At 41.7% G+C, this 18,659-nt stretch overlaps 1 long non-coding RNA gene and 1 pseudogene across 2 annotated transcripts; one reads left to right on the top strand and one right to left on the bottom strand.

Annotated features, from left to right (window-relative positions):
- Positions 1–8,337: 8,337 nt before the first annotated feature.
- On the bottom strand, positions 8,338–16,649 carry LOC115057580 (arylsulfatase I-like; annotated as a pseudogene).
- Positions 10,915–14,302, top strand: LOC115057581 (uncharacterized). 2 transcript variants are annotated; one of them, XR_003841932.1, is made up of 4 exons: positions 10,915–11,080; positions 12,147–13,283; positions 13,483–13,835; positions 13,931–14,302. It is a non-coding gene; the product is annotated as an uncharacterized LOC115057581 (long non-coding RNA). The 2 variants fall into 2 exon arrangements; XR_003841931.1 differs by having other exon boundaries at positions 12,147–13,835.
- Positions 16,650–18,659: the final 2,010 nt, after the last annotated feature.

Here is an 18,659-nt window from a genome sequence, read left to right as displayed (position 1 = left end):
GTGTGAAAGTTGTACCACAGAAAAATGTATGTCATCACATGCATGGTGCGGAACCTGCTGTTTGATCTATTTATTGTGCCGTGTTTACAAAGGGGTTGTTTTTGTTTTGTTTTTTTGGTTCATGATTCAGACTTCTTGGTTTTTGTTTTTCTCTCCCCCTACTTTTTACAAATTTTTTATACACTGTACCCCTGACCGGTTCCCCGTGCTGTAGTCAGTGTTTAGCTAGACTTAAACAACTCTGTATTATTTTGGATGTTGTGAACATGGCCGGAGGGGTTCGCCCGTCTCTGTTGGGTGTCCCTCCTCGATGTTCCCATGTGTCATGTTGAATCCATGGAGTCATACTCTCATACACATTCAGGCGCAGCCGGGCAGTAGAAGACGACGATGGGTGTGAATTTGTTTGTCAGCATCAGTTTGTCAGTGGGTTAATCAGTTTCCAAAAAGCTCTTCCATACGTATATTATTCCGGAGACAAGTAACAAAACAATGGGGATGAAGACTCTTTCCCAGAAGACTTTGCTGCTTCTGACTTATCTAAGCACTATATTTTTTCTTTTTTCATTAATTAATGCTGCTTTTTTATGATTTTTTTTTTGGCCCCCAGCTCGGCACCATGTGGGCTCATTACCTTTTTTGTTTTTCTCAAAAATTATCCCTCTCACCTTCCCTCTTATCATTCTTCTAAAATATTTTTGTACCTCCCACATTTTATTTTATTTTTTCTCACAGAAAACTTCATTCTTTTGTTACTTGTTGATCAAAAAAAAAATATAAGGGAGTAAAAAAAAAAATGCAGTAACTGACATTTATATCATTCCAGCTTCTACACAATAAGGAAGAAAACATGTATTAATTGGGAAAAGAGTAATAATAATAATAATAATAATCGTTTTCTCTACTTTTAAAACTCTCCAGAAGGCTGAAAGGCCATGAACCACAAGTTATCGGGTGCCTTCATTTGGGAAAAAAAAAAGAAAAAACCTTTAAAAAATCGCTCTCTTCTGTGAAGAGTTTGGTACTGAACAAGGCTACTTGTAGTTTTTCTTTGTCTGTACCACAATCCCAATGCCCATTCCAGTGGCCCAGTTGAGTCATGAGTTTTGTTTTTTTTGTAGTCTCTTCCAACACACTCACACACACTCACACACTCTCTCACACACACACACACACACACACACACACACTCTCTCTCTCATGGGAAAGACTTAAGAATCCCGAACTGTCACAAAATGAAATAAAAATCCAGGGCATTACGTGTTTTGACCAGCATGTCTCCTTCTTTGTCGTCTGTCTTTTCTTTTTGTGTTTTCAAGTGAATGAACTTGAATGCATATAAGCTTATTTTTGGGGGGGTGGGGTGAAAACCAACCTGCAGCCAAATGCTTTTCCAAAATTTTTTTCAGTTTATTCTGTGTGTTTTCATATGGGAACATGAACAAGGCATCTAAAACTAACCAGGCTGTGATTTTATTTATTTATTTTTTAATTATTCTTTTTAGCTAGTTTAAAAATTATCAGACTGAAGTTAAAGTTGGAGGTCAACGATGAGCCAATTTGACTCCACAAACAAATTTTGATCATTAAATTACATAAATCAAGTGACGATTTTACAAGACAAGATATCTTGATGCCATTACAACAAAAAAAAAAAAATCATTACCTGCGCGGTTTTTTCACTGAATGTATTTGTACAAGATGAACAGGAAAACTGCAGCATGTCAGTTTAATTGCCTTTAAAAACAAAACTGAGTTTTTAAATATAATGACCCACTGTGATATAATTTGAAACCTCCATTTTGCACTTTGGCTGGCAGCCATCTTGGTTTTTGAGGAACCATGTTTGGAGTGAGTGGGTGATCTGACCTACAGTCTGTCAATCACGTGGTAGCCACACCCCAAAGCTTTTTATTTCCTCTAAATGTGACCAACACGGGGGGGGGGAATTAACGTGTTCTGAAGACTTAAAACGAGAGACTGACAAATCTGGGAAATTTTTAACTGCGCTAATAAATCTGGGAGAAGTAGGGACATCTTCCCATAGACTTCAAACAGCGGCGTGCCCCTAGATTAGATAGAATAAATTTCTACGACATTGACAAAGAAAAGAAAGGCCAAGTTTTTCTCAGCTGCAGCTGCAGCTTCAACTTCATGAAATAGAAGTTCGATTAAAAGCACATTTGTTCTGACTCATTGGCAGCATCTAAAAAGAAAAAAGGAGGGAAGAGCGAACCTGGTTCCACGTGCTTCGTATTCACTGGAGTAAACAGAGTGAGTCGGGTAAGAGATGACATTTAAATGTAAATTCTAGGTTTTAGAGGAGGAAAAGAGGAAAGTTGATAAGCGGTGGAGAATAAATGAGCAGAGCGGTCTGACTTGATCACATTTGGATCTTCGCCTGTAATTGCTTGTTCCAAAAAGGTAGAAAGCAGAAATGGAAAATATAAAAGAAAAAGATGGAAGAGAAGATGTTATCAGCTTCAGGCAAAGTTTGCAATAAGGTTAGAATATTTGTAGTAAATAGTCTAAGAGCAATAAATCTGGCTGTGGTCTGTTCACAGATAAGAGCACGACGTCAACGCAAAGAAGAAAGAAAGCAATCGAATAAAGGAAAGAACGTCGCTCGGGTCAGAAGTCAGAACTTGGTGTGATGACATAAAAGTGTTGTGAAGAACCAGTGAGTCCCAGATGGGTTTAATATTAAACAAATCATTGCTCATAAGATCGGTAAACAACAGATGTACAAAAACCATTTTTAACTTGGAACAAACGAGGTAACATTTAATTTTTTCAGCTTGTTATTTGGAATCATTCACCTCACACACACAAAAAAAAGGAAAACTTTGTCTTTGAATGACGGAACGTGTTTCCTCAGAAAATGTCTTATTTGGAGCAGCTGTGGCGGATCAACATAAACACCCACCTGCGTTTCCTGGAAAAACTTCATCAGAATTCTTTTCAACTTTGAGAAACTTGGTTTTATTGACGTCGTGGAGGTTTGTTGTGTTTGCTATGTGAGCTCTGCTGCAGCTGCTGCTGCTGCTGGAGCAAATCAAAGCTCGGTGTGGTTTTCGATAGAGCCGGGCACAAAAGATGCTCTCAAGCTCCGACCTCATTATCTGTCCTCTTTGCCCGCCTCGTGTATCCTGACTTTATCTCTCTCTGCCACCTTCGTATCTTCGTCTGTAGTCGCTGCTTTCAATTAGCAGACAGAGCGCTGATGAACGCACGCTGTAGACGGCCATCAAAGGCCGATGACTCAGAAGGCGAACAGGGTGATCAAGGTGGACTCAATAGCTGTCTGTCTTTGAGCCCACTCACTGCCGAGTCCTCGTCCTCTCATTTCAAAGTGGAGCGAGTGCAGCACATCCACATTGTTTGCATCTTTTGGACCGAGCAAATGAGATTTAGATGAGTTGTTACCGGGCATCTTATCAGTTCTCGGAGGTGTAAAAATAAAAGGAGTGTTGACAGTTAGTTGTATGTTGCAGACGGTTTCTACGCCGGATTAATCCCGCTGTGTTGACTTGCATTTACAGTCAAACGTTCGCAGACAGTGAGGTACAATTTGTTCTGTGTGAAAGTTGGAAAAGTTTGGGGAACTTTCAGACGATATTCAACCTTCTGATGAAGCCTTTGAGAATAGTTTAGTCCCAGTTACAGTAAATCCTCCACTCGTCTCCACGGTCTTAATTACAGTATCAGGTATCTGTAGGTACGCAGATCTTTGCATTATAATGTTTTACATCTGGAGAAAAAGAACTTTGTCCCATAAATCAGTTCTTCCTCACTTTGTGCTGCATGATCAACATTATGCATTCTGGGTCTATGAAACGGTAACTTTTTAGATTTATGCTGGCTTGTGACGCTGGAGTAACCTCACACTTTGAGAAAAGAACATTTTCCCCAGAAACTGATTCTGCGCACTAAAGAACTGATTATCTTCTGAATGCTGTAACATTATCTGCTAACAGAAGTCAGCAATTTGACAACATGTCCTGATTGTGTTTAATTTAGAGGCACTTAATGTTAGGATAGCTGTTTAGTCCTACATTTATCGATGACAGATCTATAACATTCATTGACCTGTTTGTGTTTTTTAAAGGTTTACCCTGAAAGAATCACATCCACAGAGGATTAGTGTGAACCGGCTGTAGACACATCGGGAAGGAAACATATTTATTTCTGAGAAACAACAAAACTTCTCAGATAATGAGAGAAAACGGGGAATCTCAGGGGCAGTCTGAGCCACTGCAGCAGCAAATGAAGTGATTCAAGAAGGTAATTTAAATGATAATACACACAAACATCACAGTTTCTATTATAATTTCAAACCTTCAAACTTAAATGTATGGTGTAAGAGGAGCAGCAGGGAGAGGCGGCCTCCCCCAACACTAAAACAGTGAGATGCTTTTTTTCTTTGGCTTCTCGGAGAGCGAAGACACAGTAGCTCTCAGCTTTTAACACACAGCCGAGGAAGTGATGCAACTGAGGGTGAGAAGAGGCTTTGTGTTATTCCAAAAAATTTCACGTTTAGCCCGTTCATTTTAAGTCCTTTGTCTTTTTCGTCTTGTGTCAGACCGCTCTGACTTGGATGTGACTGAACAACCTGCCACATGAGTCGTGCTGTGAAGTGACATTAACATGTTTCTTTCTGCCAAAATTAAACTCAAGACTTTTCATTTAAAAAGTCACTGTATTATTTGAAAGAATCATAATTCAGGATGTGCCCACAAACAGGGAACACTGTGCCTTTCTTCCTTTGTGTGTGTGTGTGTGTGTGTGTGTTTTGTTGTTGTTTTTTGTTTTTTTTTTTAACACTGTGTGAAAGACTACAAACTGAGGCCCGTGTCAGTGCAACCGCAGAGCAAAACTCAATTATGAGTTTTCAAAGTGTCAGCAGAAAGTGTCCAAAAAGCAGCTCTGTCTTGAGGGATTCCTAATTTCACAGTCGCCCACGTGATTCGCTCCTGTAGGTGTCGTACTCCTCTGGATCCCTGGGGGGGCGGGGGGGGGGGCTTTATGTCTCTGTTGGTGTGTGCGTTTCTACATGAGCGTGTGAAAATGTGAGAGGATGTGAGAGAGAAGGTGAGAAGAGATATTTTAGTGTAAACTTGTTAATTCAAGGTGTCAGATAACAAAGAAAGTGTGACTTTGTGTGAGGGGAAACAAATGTATTATTTATGCATGAGCTTGTTCATTCAAGCTGGGCGGTGTGTGCAGTGGAGCCGGTTATACTTCTTATTTTTATTTCACCTCCTCCGTTTTTACTCTCTTCTTCGTTGTCGCCAAACAAAGCCTGACAGTCTTAACCATATAATAATGTTAATTACAATAATAAGATAGCTCAAAACACAAATTTTTGACCAACTGATAGCTCAAACATCAGCTTCTGGATGAAGTGTCTGTTGTACCGTGGAGCTCTTATGGAATATGCTGAAATGTCTGAATGAAATAGTCCATATTTAAAAGCATGTGAATGACATTGGTCCTATTGGCCTCATTTGTTTGAGTACTATCTGATATTTTTCTTTCTAAACTTTATTAACATGTCTAATTTGAAAAACAAACACTTTCCAGGAATACGGACATATATAAATGAACTTGACGCCTGTATTTTATATCTTATCTCAGTTTTGGTGTTTTCATGGGACACCTTTTTACTTTTTTACAAGGCAGTGAAAACAATGTGGAGCTTATTTAGTGTTTATTTCACCTCAGCTGAACTCACGTTGAACAGTTTTAATGGAGCTGCCGCCTACCAAGTAATCATTCTGTTAAATCTGTTTTTATGGATTATTCAGTTATGGGAACCTTGTTTTTGGAACGAGCTGTTGTTTCAATGCGTTGAGCCTGAAAAATTCAAATCCTTTAACCTTTTATCAGCATGCTGGTTGAAATCTAACTTCAGCAGATAAATCCAAAACTGTTGTATCTGCATAGCTGGAAACTTCATATTGTTGTATGAAGTATTAACACATCTACTGTAGATAACAACAAGGCAAATGACAAACTCCCAGTGGATGTGACTCTTATTAAAAAATTTAGAATTTTCTGCTCCCAGAAACAATATATTTTATGAGTCAGATTTATTTTGAATAATAATAAAGCAGTTGAACTTCAATACTCCACTAATCCCCTTGAACGTCAGCAGAACGGCACCTTGAATGTTAGGTTAGGTTTGTGATGCGTTCAGGGACACTTTAGCAGCACAAGCCAGTTTTTTTTTTTTGTTTTTTTTTTAAAGGTGTCTGCATCTCAGCAGCAGCTCCGGATCAGGATCAGCAGCTTCCTGAATCATGATATTTTAATCCCAGAGGATTACATAATCCCACATGTGCTCAGGGATAAAAGGAGCCCCAAATTCAATTATTCCTCGGTGGAAACACTGAAAGAAGAAGGCGACAGCAAGCGTGGAAAATCCAATTGTACCCAGAGTTTTTGTGTGTGTGAGAAATTTACAAATGAAGAGAATCTTAGACTGCCAACAGCCAAACTGCAGAGATTTTTGATATCTGCCACCACCTGGTGGTCATTTTGTGTTTTCTAACTGAAGGTCGGTTACATTTATAAGAATTAAATTCAGCCATTCTGCTTTTAATGTGCAGATTCTGAAAATGCTACCAACACAAGAGCATTTCAACCGATCTGGAAACACAACCCACATCACAATTCTCAGATTTGTAACTCCTATTAAAAGTATAACTTTTGTGTGCAGCATGAGCCGTGTTTAGTATTAAGTGTAAATTGGCTCAGCAGCTTTATATTCCTATGAAATATCAGATTTAGGTCATAAAATGAGGATTTAAGACGTTCAAGTCTTAATGCTGATCTGTTAAAAATAAAAATTAAATTAGGCAGCAACAGGGAAGCCTCTAAAAGATGACGAATTTGGCTCCAATTAAATCTTCAGTTCTCTTATTGAGTCTTATTAGTGAAGAAGTTGTTACCAACAGACTTCAAATAAAAGGACAGAGTCGCTATTGATCTAATTTTTCCTTTATTTACTCAGGGTGGAGGAATCAAGCGTCCACACTCACAGTGCTGTGTGCTGTTGCAGAACAGCCACAAACCGGGTTTGTTAGATATTGAGCAAATACACTGAACTATTTAGAAGTTAGGTGTTTTGCTCGGGTGGCGCAAACCAGCAACTTGACTTCAAAACGCTCGCTGTGACATATTTCCCCTCTCGTTTTCTGAATACACACAAAATCTTAACGGCCTTTACATCACAGGGAATTAGAAACTGACCAGCTCCTTTTGTGTTTTTGTTGAGAAACACTAGAACCAGAGTACTTTATATTTCAGTGCGTTCACTAAAATAACTCATGTTAAAGGTTGAGGCACTGATTCATTTTTTCTCCTCAAAACAAACCAAAAGATGGATATTCCCCTGCGTTTTTTTATCCTCCTGAAAATGAAACGGCATAATATGTTCAGATGGAAATTTCTGCTGTTCACAGTAAAACGACGTGAGTTAAAAAAACAAAACAAAACAAAACACATACTTTAAATTCATTGTCAAAAGATGCTTTCTACTGGCAATACATTCAAACAACCACAGTGCGTAAAGAAAACCAACACATTACTACAGCCGAGACAAACAGAAGATCAGCTGCGATCACTGGGATGTGGAATGAAAAAGGTGAAAATATATATAAAAATATACATATTATAAAATCCTTTGTAAAGTTTTCTAGTTAATGGCAGAGCAGACAAAGATATATAATCATCATCGAGCACCATGACTGTAAACATCTGCCTCTGAAGCCTCGATTTGGACTTTATGAACTGTGGGTGTAAACATCAAATAACATCTGTAAACATCGTTTAGCTAGAAGATTCTTGAAAGTGTTTATATTTCAGTATAATGAAATCACTTATTACAGTGTTGATATACGTTTTGCCGTCAGCACAGTCTCGTGCCAAGAACTCAAAATGAAATGATAACAACACCAAGAAGGTGACAGCAACAAAGGTGTTAGGGAAAAAAGATCACCCTGTCCAGTTCTATCCAAACATGCAGATGTTTTCAGTTTCATTCGGTGACCGCATCGTCTGAGCTGAACTTAGATCTGAGAAATGACGTCCCAAAAATACGAAATAACTGACGTTTCTGTCGTCGGTGTTTTTACACTGAAAAACCAGAGACATGTCATGAATCAATCCGTGATGACAGCAGAGAAATAGAAAATCTCGGCTGAACAAAATCACGTTCTCGTGAATCGAACGGACTGAAAACACTTCATACGTCTGAGGTCTCGACAGATCAGTGTCGCCTCAGATCCCTGATTTCCGGCGAGACTTTTGATTGTAACGTCTATTTTTATCGAAGCTCTAAATAACACGATGACACAGTTTGTTTGTTTGCTCTTTTGTATTTGGAGGAACAGAGTGGAGCCAGTGAATGGACATGCTTGGGGAAGGCCTCCAGCTGGTTTTCGTGAGTGACGGTGTAACACACTGATCTCAGATCCGGTTGGACATCATCCTGGTGTTCAGTTTCAGGAAGAACGACTTCAGCTTGCACAGCCGGCACTTTATCTTCTTCCTCTTCTTCTTGTTGTTCCTGCCTTTCTTGTACACGCCTTGATATTTGCTTTCCTCTTCCTCGTCCTCGTCCACCCAGGGCACCCAGGCGCCGCCGTGCTCGCCGGGATTGGCTCTGGGGTCGTCGGGCGGGAAGTAAACCGGCACGGCCGTCTGGTTGTAGTAAGCGAGACGGGCCAGCAGCCGTTGGACCACATCGGGCCTCTGGTCCGACAGGTCCTGCCGCTCGTACGGGTCGTGGGCGATGTTGAACAGCCAGATGTCTTTGTGGGCGGAGGATCCGCGGGAAGACGAGAGGGTGCGTTCGAGGTTCCACCAGCGACCAGGCAGCGTGGGGAGAACCTGAGGGTCAAAACTCACAATAAGCCCTCCGTCATTTGAATCAGCGGAGCAAAAATACCCCTAAAGGTCTAAATGTGTTACCTGGGGGGGGACCCAGTCTCCATGACCCGGATCTCCTGTTAGCAGCTTCCAGTCTCCGACTCTGATGGCAGCCTGTACCGATGTGTCCCACACTGAGTGGGATTTGGGGGGGGGGCGTCATCAGCTGGGACGTGTTTTGGTACTGGGACGACGTCCTCCTGGACTTGGACTTGAAATGCAGTCTGAACTGTGTCTTGGTTTTTGGCTGAGGCGTTCCGGACCACGACAACTCCAAGTTGTGCTTCCAGGATGAGGCCCGCTTGGATTTTTTGGACCGCAGAATGGGCCGGACCTTCGGCTGAGATTTGAGGTGCAACATGGCTGACGGCGGCAGATCCCCGCTGGACTGGGACTTCTGGTGAGGCCTGAAGTGGGACAGGAACTGATGCTGGGAGTAGGCCTTGGTCTGCGGTTTAGGTACGGGTTTGGGCTTCAGTTTCGCAACACGATGAGAAAATATCTGAGGTTTCTTGGTGGTCTTTAACTGGAACGCTGACTTCTGCTTTGGTTTCTCCCTCAAGATCTTCGTCTTCGTCTTCTTCGGCTTCTTAAAAGTTGGACGCTTCGCTGTGTGGACTGACAGAGAGACAAGTGAGACAAAGTTAACACTCCTTTAATCTTTGTTTTTGGTTTTTCTGATTTCTCAATCCCATTTTTATAATCTGTAGTTTTCTGTAAAAGCTGTTCGTAATCACTCCGTCCTGTTTCCTTTACACCTAAATGTCTGCTTTCTTCAGCCTTTCAAGTTTTTGATCCTATTTCACGTTAAGCACTTTTAATCTAAACACTGCAGCTAATTATCGCTTAAAAGTCATAAAGACCAGACAGAACTGAGCTGATTCCAAAGTGTTTTGAAGACAAATATTGATTTGGTTTTGGTTTTTATGATACAGATAATTAAAACTATTCATGGCATTAGTTTGAAACAGTCCTGTATCTGCAGTTTATTATGTTAAATTTCATCTGGACTTTTTTTTCTTTTACAAGGTCAAAGTCATAATAATGCTTATTTAGAACAAAATCTGCTGCATATCTTAACGGAATCCTGGAATCTAAGTTTGAGTTGAACCACCTTTGAGGTTTCCTGAGTTACCTTGCTCTGTGCCTGCGTCCCAGGCCGCGGTCTGGACCGGAGGTTTGTGCAGGGGGTCGATGTTATGAAGGATCTCCTGACGAGGTGACTCCTTCCCTTCGCTGATTGTTGGCCAAACATCAAAACCATCCAGACCGCGACTCTGAGCAGAAAACGAGGACACGTCACCACGAACACAGTAATCAGAAACCTATTTTTAGGACTGTATACGATGAAACCATAAAAAAACGGCATGTTAAATGGATTAATGTTGCCAGAAAAAGAAATTTGCGACATGAGAGTGAATTATTCTGAATTCCCTTTGGTAACAAAGGCTTCGGAGTGCCTGGATTAGTCAGATATGTGCTGATTGATGACTGCTGCTCGTCTTGTTTGGCAACAGAAACAGCCAACAAAGCTTTTTGGATGCTAATCTGACCTGCCAATGAAAGATATTTATGCCTGAGCTAAAACACAAAAGGCCAAAATGGGGCCAACATTTGCAGAAAGTGCACTTATCTTAATAAGTTTCTTCTACATGATAGTAAAACTGTGACAGTTTTACAGTAGCACTCCAACTTAAAGCGAACCTGAAGCCAAATCAGGAGGCTTCACTTTGACCTCTGACACCGACAACAAATTAACTTGTCCACCGAGATAAAATCTGTGAGATGCTGAATTAGGTTACAGCACAGCCAGTCACAGAGCTGAGCCTGCAGACTGCTGCAGTGACATGAATAATATATCAGCTTCATAACTATATTTCTTTTGTATCTGAACAAAAACACATCAGAAAGTTGTAAAAAGGTGAGATCCATCATGTACGCTGGACCGACCTGGCTGATGTTCCCTCCAGCCAGGCTCACCAGCGTGGGGAACCAGTCAGTGATGTGGAGGAGATCTTTGGAGATCCGTCTCCTGCGTTTCAGCAGAGGGCTGTGTACGAACGCCACGCCGCGGACGCCACCCTCCCAGTACGTGCCCTGCAAACACAGTGATCGACTTTAGCTGTCACCGATCTGCAGCCTGCAGGTACAGACACAGCAAAATGCACTAATATTCAGCAGTTTACTGATTTAGATCCTGACGCGATTGTGTGAATATTCAACTCCTCACATCCAAGCTGCTGGCTGCTAAAAAGTTAACTCAACGTTTCTCTCCTGCGTACGGATGTCAGGCTCAGCTGTTCATTGTTTCAGCCCATAAAAGTCCAACAGTATGTTACAGACTGCTGTCTCCACAACACTGCGAGAGGAAAATTCTCTGGCCAGATATAAATATAAATATCAGCAGGAGCCAACACCGCATGAAACACTTCACCCGAATTTCAGATATAAAACATTAAATTAAATATATTAAATTGTGTCGTGACACCTTCCGGCCTCGCAGCGGCCAGTTGCTGCCTCCGGTGAAGGGCTGGGCGCCGTTGTCGGTGGAGTAGATGATGACGCTGTTCTTGTAGTATCCGTACTTCCGGAGGGCGTAGGTGAGGTTTCGGACGGCCTCGTCCACCGTGGAAACCATGGCGGCAAACTTTCTCCTGGCGACGTTGGCCATGTCGCGGTACGGGTAGATGTAGGGCTTCGGAGGCTGCAGAGGGGTGTGGACCGCCTGAGGGGGGAAATGACGGAGACATCTTTTAAAAAACGAGTGTCATATCGGTTTAAAAAGGGAAACACATTCATAGATAAGCTGTTTTAAGTTGGTTTATAAGTTAACCCGTCTCCTTCAGTCAGTGATTTCTTACATTTCCCACGGCACCAACTCGTGGTCCATATGTTGGAACGCCTTCAGTCAAATAAGTCAGCCTTGGCTGCTCCTCGTCAGAATGTCGGCTATATATCGTGAAATCCCCTCTAAGCCTGAAGCTTCAAATCAAGCGAGCACAGCTTCCCACAAAAACCAAGAACAAAAAACAAATATGGTTGTTCTTTTTCTCTGCAGTTAAAAGGCTTTTAACATCTAGTTAAATTTTCTGTGTGTCGTGTTTTTAATTTGACAGTTTGAGCCAAGCAGCCTAAATAAGTTTCTGATGCTCATAGACAGGAAAACAAACAAACACTTTAATGTGGCCTGTCTTTTTCAACTTTTCTGACAGCTCTCATCCAGACAAAAACGAACGCAGCTTCGAAACACATGTGAGGCCTGATGCAGCCTCTGTGCTGTTGTGTTTGAGTTGGTGTTGTTACCTGGAGGGAGAACAGCAGGAAGAGCGGCCTGTCTGCGGGGTCGTGGATCTCCAGGATCTTGCGAGCTCTCTGCGTGAAGAGTGTGGTGGAGTATTTCCCTTCCTGTCCCCACGCCACGCCTTCGTCGTCGTGAAGGTCGTACCCGCACAGCCCGGGGCCGTCGCAGGAGCCGTAACTGGAGGGACGAGAAGGATCGAAGCGGAGAAAAGAGAAATCCAGCGAATACACACTACACACAGTCAGCATGTAAAGATTAGAAGTGACGATGATGCTGATTTACCTGTAATAATCCACACTTCCTGTTAGAGAACCAAAGAAAGTGTCGAAGCCCTTTCTGGTGGGCAGACAAGCTCTCCTGAAGGAAAAGTGAAAAATAAACTGAGCTTCAGATTTCCAACACGTTGTTACAGACAAGCAGCTGCAGACGGATCAAAAGGCCCCCTGAGGAGTTTTCTTCAGCCTCAGTCTGAGGAAAGACACAAACAGAGACGCGTTCTTCTGTGGAGAGATCACACATCACCTCCGTCCACATGCGAAGCCACTCATCATATCGCTGCTCTACAGAGTCCCTTTAACATTTAAATCAAACCGGAGAGCATTTATTCCCGGCAGCTCCGTGGGATCTGGACCAACACAATACCAGCAGAGGAGCCTTCAGATCATTCCTGAACCGTTGTTTCCATGGAGACCTGGTTTCCCAGCAGGATATCGTCCAAAGCGTTACGCTGTCTCCACCAACTTCTTCCCATAATGCATCATGTCTTCCTCAGCCAGCGGTGGACACACGTCGCAGCTCGGCGCTCTCGTCCTCACGCTTTTCCATTTTTCCTGACAGGTATCCATGGTAACCAGATAATGAATGCCATTTCCTCCACCTGTCTGCAGTCACAATGTTACAGCCAATCAGCGAAGATAACATGTTTCTGTATGTTTCTACGTGAAGAGGCTCAGATCCAGTTCTTCGGGTGGTGAACTCTGGAGTCTCGACCGCGTGTGAAACAGTGTGTGAAAAAAGGCCGAGGACCCGGACTGAACTTTAGGTGTCGGTATGTTTCAGCCGTTGTGTTTGTTGGATGGTTGAACACAATCTAAACCGGCTCTCCTTCCATCCCGACATTCCCAACCTCAGATTAGAGGCAGTGCAGACTTGTTGTTCTTAACGTGAATTTCAGCCACCACAAATAAAAATATGCACCAATAGCTACATTTGAACAACTATCTCTCCCTTCCCTTATTTCTCCACAGCGACCTTTTCATCCCGTCCCGTTGGAGCTTCCGATTGCTTGAAATAACCAAATAAATCAGGAAAACAAGCAGAACTCCTGTGAACTCTGTCAGTACCTGTAGAAGCCGAGGTGCCACTTGCCGACCATGTGAGTTGTGTATCCGGCCTCTCTGAGCCGCTCAGGCAGCGTGTCCATGTTGGAGGGCAGACAGCTGGGCTGGCTGGGTCTGATGATGGAGTGCTGCAGTCCGGTGTGGATCTGATACCTGACAAAATACAGGACGTCTTACTGAGCTGCTCCTGCAGAACCGCTGAGGGACTCATCCATTCTCAGGCTGTCTAATCTATAATGGAGCAGCTGCTCTGCTCTCTGGTTTGCATCCACCTCTTTTGTTTTCTGATCTGAAGCTTCTGGGTTTCATTTGATTTGGACTCATGATAATTAATTCTTTTCTGTTTTCCTTTCAGGCTTTGGCCTGTTTCCTGTGAGTCTGAGGATGGACGAGCTGATCTGAGAGTAAAATACGACCAATGTATGTATCTGTATTCAAACACTTTCTGGCTTTAACGTCTCAAATTAGTTCCTTTTTTATATCCATGAAAATTATTTAACTATAAAATGATTTTGATGCTAAAACAAAGAAGACATGATGAGATTTGAAGGAAATAATCTGTCAAATAAAGAGATAAATATCTGCAACTACGATAAATCTTATGGCTTTATGTCAAAAGATGATCATCAAGGTTAGAAAATAAAAACGAACCACGAGAAGAAAAAATGAAAAATCGGCGTGCTCAGATTTCCATACCTGCCGGTGATCAGCTGGCTGCGTGACGGCGTGCAGATGGGCTGAACGTAGTAATTCTCCAGCCTCACGCCTTCCGCCGCCAGCTTGTCCAGAGTCGGGGTCTTGATGTTCGGGTTGTGGTAGCCGATGTCGTTGAAGCCCTGAAACCACACAGCCACAGAGATCTTTTCAGTCTCTGTCTAACTTCTTCGAGATAAATGAAGGAGGTTTGAGATGATCCGGTTCAGGAGAAACAAATCTTGATATTTGAAAAGCAGGAACCGATGAAATGAAATGATCCAGTAAAGCTGACTGATCGGTCATTGTTTGATTTTGCTGCTGATCCTCAGTGACGTCTTACTTTTCTGACTTTAGTCATGTGCCATGTTCTGATGACTTCAGTACGTTTGCTATCAGATCTGACTGAAGAACAAACCTGGTCGTCCGTCAGGATGAAGATGATGTGCGGCGGGTTCTTCTGCTTCGGTTCTGCCTCGTCGCTCTGGTTTGGTTTGGGGGACCGGAGGGCGCACAGGAAGTCCGGGCAGAGCAGAACACTGAGCGCGCTCAGAGCCAGAGCCGCCGCCGCCGCCGCCTGCATGTTTGCTGCAGGAGGAGAGAGAGAAAAAACAAAACCAAAAACACCACAATGCAGCGAGAACTTCCACGAACCGGGCGAGCTGGGCTGAAAAATGCTCGAGTCGGCACAAAGTCGCACGAGCGTGCCATCGCTGGATGACTAACTGTAGATCATAAAACCACATTTGAGATGGACTCGCCAATTTGGCAGCAACTGCGATCTGAACCACATCCATCTGGTTCAGGGCTGAAGCTCCGAGGAGGGCGTTTTAACTATTGTCAATCTTTGGAGCCAAATAAAAACAACAAAAAGAGCCAGAGAGAGCGAAAACAGATCGGTGTCTGCTCTCTGCATGTAAAACGAAGACAAAAGGTAAAAATCAGTGCTGCTCACTGATCAGCTGTGTGGATCCATCTAAAGAAATAACTGACTTCCTGCTCCGTCCGTGGGGTGAACGTTCGGGTTAAGACTTTCAGCGAAAAACAAAAGAAGGCCGTCGCTCTGAAGCTGTTTGTTTTCCACTCATCTCTGAGAGTTTGGGGAGCCGAGAGTTCAAACTGTTTCGGTGGAGGAAGTCTTAATTATCACGATTCGTCAGGTTTAACAGGTCACCGCTGTCGGCTCGGTAATAATCTAATAATATTGTACTTAAAGTACATTTTTACTGAGTCAGGGATCCAAATGCTTCTTCCACTGCTGCCACAGTAAACTGTGGTGATTTAAAAATCCCATTTTAAATCACCAGCCGGACGTAAGTTAATTTAAGGATAATTACTGTTCTATATTCAGTTACTTTTACATATTTGGAGTAAATCTGGTCATAAATTATAAATCATTCATTTTGAAATGTTCCTTTTGGGTTATGTCATTCTTAGATGGCTTTTAGAGCTTAAACTCATCAACACATTGAACCATTTGGCCAAAAATGTGAATCATGCCAAAAAAAATCCAAGGTGACAGAGACATTTAATCTACAGTCGTATTAAACAGACAAAGAGCAAAATATATCAGATACGAGAAGCGTTTTCATGTTTTTCTTTCATTTAAATTTGCTGTCAAACTGTTCTTAACGTAGAACTCAACACAGAGTTGAATCGACCCCTCTACAGTGTGAACTGCAGCAGAAAACTGAGCTTCCGACACGAGATTCTACAGATTTTTTGTGTCATAGTCTTTGGACCTTCGACCTCTGAAAAAAGAAAAAAAAAAAAAAATCCAGACAGAATGCGTCTTTAAAATCTGAGTCATGTTCACAAACCTGATAGTCAGAACTGGACTGTTGGTATCTGAGAGCTGCCTCAGCCTGAATGGTCACTCACTATTAGTGCTGATGTGCTGGACTGGTTTCCCATCAGAGCTGCTCCAGCAAAAAAAAAAAAAAAAATAAAATGAAAATAAATCTGAAATTAGATTTACTGAAATCTGGAGCCGAAGTTTTAAAATGGAAAAGAAATGAGGGAGCCATAAAAGACATCCAGTGACTGTCTTCATCAGCTCAGTTTGACATCACATGTGATAAAATCAGCCATCACACCTCTGATTTCCTCTGTTCTCATTAACAGCTGTGTTATTTCACAGCCAGGCCCAGAATCAATACCTCGATGAAGGATCAATGGGAGTGAACGGCTCTTCCCCTCCTCCTCCTCCTCCTCTTCCTCAGTTCATTCCTGACTCTCGGCTCTGTCCTTCAGCTCCGACTAAACTTCGGGTTGTGTAAAGTTTGTTGAAGACGCCGCATGTCCTCAAGTTTCCACCAGCCTTCCTCCCTCCGGGCTGCGAGTCCTGCGTCCTGTGAAGACCGAGCGAAGTCAAGCTGGACACGACCGGACAGCGACACTACCGGTTTGACCCGTCAAAATAAAACACGGTTAAAACGAAAACTCCAAATTAATACTTCATATCTCACAAATAATTAATTAACTGTTGCTGTTAGAGCAAAACAACATGTGTTGGTGTAGATAGGAAGTAAATCATTTACATGAAACAATTCAAACTAATGTGAAATGATTTCAGCAGATATTTAAAGTCGTTCATCAGTGAGCTGATGCTGTTTAGCTAAAGGTCAGAATTTTCTTTATGTCAGACATCAGAATCTTCAATTTCATTTAATCCCAAACATCTTGTGTTTTATGATTATCTGAGCTCGATGGCTAATATCCAATTTGAGCAAAAAAAAAAACAAAACAAAACACAATTTGAATGAATTATTCTACAGTTGGTGAATGAAGTTATTAATTGTATACCATTTTTACACAAAGCCATTAATAACATTACATTAATAATAATTAATAATACATCAATAATACTACTAAGGAGAATATAACTGGTTGTAGACAAAAATGTGAAAAACATAAAAATATTATTTCGACAGTTTGTCATTTTAGCTCATTTTGTCTTCATTGATGCTGAAATTGATCACTTTTCACAGCCACATTGTTTAAATGATGAAGGAAAGCCAAATTCAGTGATAAAACATAAAATTAATAAATTTACACAACATTTCTCTTCACAGACCTCTGAGTGATAGCTCTTATTTTGAAGGTCGAATAGTTCAAGATCCGCTCCTGGTGATTTTATTTATTCAACTTGACCAAACAGTTAAATCCCCCCCAAACGTTCACGCCATCAGATTAAAGGGGGGGTCCGGTCCTGTGGTGTATGTGTGTGTTTTCTTCTGGTTGTCATCCAAACAGAGGTGTCTGCCGGATGTTGTGTGACCGTGGGGGTGTGTGGGGGGTCCTCCGGGGAAAACCAGGAAAAAACCAGGAAAAACCAGGAATCTGCTTCTTTATTCTGCAGCCTGAAGAACAAGCCCCCATCAAGCCTAGCAGAAAGAATCAGGATGGGGCCGGAAGTGGCACAGATCAGTTAAGAAATAAAAGCTCCGGCCATTCCTCCTGGGAAAAACATCTTTAGAGCCAAAATACACAACTCACACATCATCATCAGACCTGTGGAACTCGGCTCCACCGAACATTTACAGTAACAATGCTGTTAAAATATCACTGTGTGCGTTGAAGGTAAATATAAATATGTATTTATGTTCACCACACAGCAGTGACTCTTCATATGTTACTGTAATATTACTATAGTATCATGTTAGTCTGTAAAACTGTCACAAGCACGCTTCTGGATAACATTAAAATGAAAGAAAACAGATCCACTTCCAAAAAGATGAACTTTATTACAATAAATACATTTTATCTCTGGGGGCGAAGAGCTGAGTGTTTTGTGGCGTCGTTGTTATGCTGTTATTTACTTCATTATTTATTTACTCTCATTTTAGTTTAGTTTAATATGAATTATGAAATGTGACAAATCATGACTTTCCTCATGAAAAATTTAAAATCTATGATTATCTCACTGCCTTTGTCGATGTTATTATTATTGTATGTTGTTAATATGTTTAAAATTCGGTCAAATATTGTTGAAAAAAGAATCTGCATTGTTGCCTCAGATGCACAATAAGTTTTTCACTTTAACCTACAAAAAGAAAAGGAATCAAAGAAACTGCAGATTTTTTTAATCAAAATGGTGTGAAGGTCTTTCATATGGGGTTTAGTTTCACGTCACTGCCACCTACTGTAGCGTCTGTGCTATTAAAAATTGAGGTCAAAGGTCATGCGTCCTTGTTAAAAGCTTGTTAGTGTGTGCAGATATTGTTGATAATGTTCTGATTTCTTTGCTGACAAGCACAGTTTTGTTTTCACATTTATTTCGTCTCTCAGCTGCTTCAGGATGTCATAAAAAAAAAACAACCTCCAAACAGTTTCTGCAGCTGCTTCTTCAGTCTGCGCTTTTATTGTGAAGGTTATGAGCAGAAATCCAG

This window comes from Echeneis naucrates, chromosome 17 (assembly GCF_900963305.1).
Source record: "Echeneis naucrates chromosome 17, fEcheNa1.1, whole genome shotgun sequence".
NCBI lineage: Eukaryota > Metazoa > Chordata > Actinopteri > Carangiformes > Echeneidae > Echeneis > Echeneis naucrates.
Note: the sequence above shows the minus strand (reverse complement) of the source record. Positions and strands in the feature narration are given on the sequence as shown.